The sequence below is a fragment of the Coffea arabica genome, chromosome 11c (genome assembly GCF_036785885.1).
Source record: "Coffea arabica cultivar ET-39 chromosome 11c, Coffea Arabica ET-39 HiFi, whole genome shotgun sequence".
Taxonomy (NCBI): Eukaryota; Viridiplantae; Streptophyta; class Magnoliopsida; order Gentianales; family Rubiaceae; genus Coffea; species Coffea arabica.
In genome coordinates this window covers 29,113,300-29,117,792 of record NC_092330.1, presented here as the reverse complement: position 1 = coordinate 29,117,792, position 4,493 = coordinate 29,113,300, and the positions used below count along the sequence as shown (strand labels likewise).

The following is a 4,493-nucleotide window of genomic DNA, read 5'->3' as shown; positions in this document are numbered from 1 at the left end:
TGTTACTTGCAAAAAATATGCTACGACAATTCCGTTTGGTTATTAGCTCTCTTGGAGCCGATGTCTAATATTTCTCAACTGGAAGTGGTTCGTCACAAACTAAACTTTGACCACTCTACTAGGTTTGTTGATGGTAGGCTTCTCTGGGCTTCTGAGTTACAGCTAAATTTTGCTGAGTATGCAGACCAACTAGTTCATGCGAGTGTTACTTTTAGGTTGGAAGTCTCTTTTTTCTTGTTAGTTGTTTATGCTAAGTGTACTAGAGTGGGTGGAAGGCCAATCTCGGATGCAATGGAGAGCATTGGGGCCAAGATTAATCTTTCATGGATAGTGGTAGGTGATTTTAACGTTATTTTCATGGCAGAGGAGCGAATTGGGGGGCTTCCCTGCCAATGTCTAAAATATGGAGGAGTTCAATTCCTCTAAGTTTCGTTATGGCCTGTCGGCTTTGGATTTTGATGGGTCCTAGTTTACCTGGACTAATGGAGGTTACTTGCTTACTTGACTGCTAGGATTTCACATCTAGCTAGGGGTCGCTCAGATCACTTGCCCTTGCTCGTTAAAAGTGCTTTGTTTGTTTATTCCACTTTCTTTTTTCATTTTCTAAATATCTGGCAGCGGCATCCCCAGTTTCTTGATATGGTTGTGGAAGCTTGGGGGTCAGAGGTTCAAGGGGTTGGTATATTTCAATTTTCTAGGAAGTTAATAGTGTTTTGTAGGAAATAGAAACCTTGGAATCGCAATGTCCTTGGTAATGTTTTCTCCAAGGTTAAGGTTGCTGAGGAGATTTTCAAGCAAAGGGAGGTTGAGTATGGTTAGTGTTGGGATGAAGCCTCTTGAACTCGACTCCATGAGACAGGAGCGGTGTTTGATAAGGAGCTATCTATGGAGTGCAAATTTTGGAGGCAGAAGGCAGTAGTTAAATGGCTTCGAGAAGGGGATGCTAATAGTTCTTTCTTCCATTATGTGATTCGTCAGAGGAGGAACTTGAACTTTATTTCTCGGATCAAGCATCCTAAGGGAGGATGGTGTGACTTAGACAAAAGCTTTTAAGCGGTAATCGATGAATGGAGGCAATTATCTAATGCGAATAGGATAGCCCAAGAGGATAATCGAGAGTTGAGGGCGATTGTGGATGCCCAAACTGCCAGGATCCAGGAGTTGGAGGTTAGGTAACTTGAGGAGCATCAGAGGGCTGACGCCTCCCAGACTCAGTTTCAGGCAACCGATGGCTGCCTCATTCGAATGGTCGAGGAGGTGAGAGATCGCGTGGATGGCATTATGGTTGAGTGTGATAAGAGTTTATTTTACGTATTTTTAAGTGCATTTTATTAGTTAATTTTGAGTTGATTATCTAGTTTTATAAATAAAATAAAGAGGTTTTTGGTAAAATTATATATTTTTGGTAAAAGTGGATAATATTGCATTTTTAGTGATTTTAATGATAAAAACTTCATTTTTATGCAGGAATGATGATTCAATCACCAAAGGATGTCAAATGAGATGAAAAATAGAAAGTTGGTGATGAATTCAAGTGGTAACAAGAAGAATGAAGTGAAAAACGTTCAAGTGAGGAAATGCAAGACAAATCAGTTTTGACACTCTTCAGTATTTTGATCATATCTGGAGCTACACTTATCGGATTAAGGTGATCTGTATACCATTTTAAATCTAAGAAAGAGACCTACAATTCGTATGAAGACATCGAAATCCAATTCTGCCATTTTCATGGACAAAAAGTCGGAATACAGAAGCTGCACTCTGTGGTCGAAACTGGAAACAGAGGTTTGACCAGGTGATAGTATTTCGACCATATCTCAGGCTGCACAACTCCGATCTGGATGATTTTTAGAGCATTGGAAAGCTAACTCAAAGAGTTACAACTTTGGTGTTTTGCACAAAAGCCAGTTCGGCCTTTATGATAGAGAAAATCGCAGATGAAGTAAGGCCAAAGTGAATACGCGAGTACACAAAACGTGACTTGTAACCGCGTTTTGTGTAGGCTCGTTTTCTGGCCGTAATTCTGCAATTTGCTCAGTCAATTCTCTTATGTTCAAACTACTTTCCAGCTACAATCTGCAAGAGAATTCGGTGCACATGCCTCAGAAGACAAAAGGGCAGTAAAGATGGCTTATTTGCAAGTCAAAAATATTGTTTTTTGACTATGCTAACAAAGTGCAGATTTGGGAATCAAAGAATAGAATTTGACTTGGAAAAATAGAGCCTGTGAGTAGTTTTTATGCTGAGACATTGAGAGAGGTCTGAGAGCCATTCGTAGCTTAGCTTCTTACAGAAAAACATATTCTCTCTAGCTAGGTACTTGCAAAGGGACAATTGAGGTTTCATCTTGTAATCATCTAAGTTCAAGACAAGGAGATTTTTGGAAGGCTTCACCATATCTTGGCTAAGACTTTCTTTACTCTTTTTGTATTTGTAAATTCATGATGATTTGCATTAATGAAGTTATGAGTGTTTCATCATTCATGAGTAGCTAATTTCCTTTATCTAGGGAGTAGATGAAGCTTATGGCCAAGTGATATGAAGTGATTGCGATTTATACTTGTTATATCTTGTATTAACTTATCTACTTGTGTATGCTTGATTACTTGTTGTTGTTTGATCACCAATAACAGGTTTATAGTTGTTTTTATTCATTAAGAAATGGTAAAAATAATGGAATGACACAAGTAGAACTTGAGTTGTATATTCATGAGAATAGAAATACATTCAAGTGGATGAAATCTGCATTTCATGTGTGAATAAGAACAGATTTAGTATTTACCAAGAGATTAGAAAAAATTAATCTGTTTTAACCCATTATTATCATGAGAATGTGATTTTGGTATTTCTGGAAATGAATCCTTGGTTAAACAAGAGCAATAACAAGTGTTGAATTAATTCATTTTAGATCTTTTGAGTCATAAGTGGAATCTACATCCCTAGATCTTAATATTTAGTGAATTCTATTCCTTTTGTGAAATTGCAATTTTCTAGTTAAGAACTCTTGTAGTTGAATTTAATTCTAAATTATCTGCTCAAATTTATTGTGAGTTTAAATAATAGAGAAAAATAAGGGTCTAGTACTTGTTTCAATTGCTCCTCGTGGGATCGACCCGATACATACCATACATTACAATTGCGACCTGTATACTTGCAGTCCAACGGGTGTAAATTCGGAATTAAACTTGCATTGAGATAAAAAAAAATCCCGTCAAGTTTTTGGCGCCGTTGCCGGGGAGCGGCAATATTAGAGCCTAATCATCTTTATTAATTTAGACAGTTTTATTTTTTAGATTATATTTAATCTTATATTGTAATCAGTTTTTTTTTTACCATTGAAGTTGCATAATATCCCTTATTTCTGTTTGTAGTGTATGCACCGGGAGTCTCGAGAAGTCGCACCTTTCGATCCAGAAATTGAGAGGACACTACGTAGACAAAGGAGGCACACACAACAGCAAGAGGAACAAGAGATTTGGCAACCGATAGAGGAAATTTTGATAGAACTACCATTTGAAGAAGAAATGGCTGAAAATGAAGCAAATAGGCGAGTTCTACGAGATTTTGCTCTACCGGGAACACAAGGATCTCAAACAAGTATAGTAAGGCCTACGGTAAATGCTAACAATTTTGAGATTAAACCATCACTTATTCAAATGGTTCAACAATCTCAATTTGGAGGTAATGCAGTAGAAGATCCTAATACACACTTAGTTACATTCTTGGAAATATGTGATACAATTAAAATGAATGGAGTTAGTGATGATGCTATAAGGTTACGGTTGTTCCCATTTTCATTGAGAGATAAGGCCAAACTTTGGTTACACTCTCATGCTCCTAATACTTTCACCGGATGGGATGATTTATCAAGAGCATTCTTAAATAAGTATTTTCCACCAGGTAAGACTGCTAAACTAAGAATGGATATCACTAGTTTTAGCCAAATGGAAGGTGAATCATTATATGAGGCATGTGAAAGGTTTAGAGATTTGCTTCGAAAATGTCCACATCATGGACTGCCGGAGTGGTTAATCATACAAACCTTCTATAATGGTTTAGTTTTTTCTACTAAAACTATAATCGATGCAGCTGCAGGTGGAGCTTTAGTGGGTAAATCACCCCAAGAAGCTCATAATTTGATAGAAGAAATGGCAGCAAATAACTACCAATGGGCCAATGAGAGAGGTAATACAAGACGTCACGCAGGTATGATAGAAATGGACACTCTCAATATGCTGAGTGCTCAAATGAATAATGTGATGAACTTGCTAAATAGACAAGGTGGAGTTAGTCCAAGTTCATCTAATGCACATGCAGCATGTTGTTCTATATGTGGAGGTGAACATGATACTAATGAATGTGTTGATTCTGAGCAGGTACAATTCGTCAATAATTACAATCGTAATGCTCAAAATAACCCCTACTCGAATACTTACAATCCGGGGTGGAGAAATCATCCAAACTTTGGATGGAAGGATCAAGGGAATCAACCA

The 4,493-nt window shown here is 37.4% G+C and overlaps 1 non-coding gene across 1 annotated transcript; it reads right to left on the bottom strand.

Moving 5' to 3' along the window:
• Positions 1 to 3,911: 3,911 nt before the first annotated feature.
• LOC113717500 (small nucleolar RNA R71) lies at positions 3,912 to 4,018 on the bottom strand. The gene has a single exon (XR_003454416.2). It is a non-coding gene; the product is annotated as a small nucleolar RNA R71 (small nucleolar RNA).
• Positions 4,019 to 4,493: the final 475 nt, after the last annotated feature.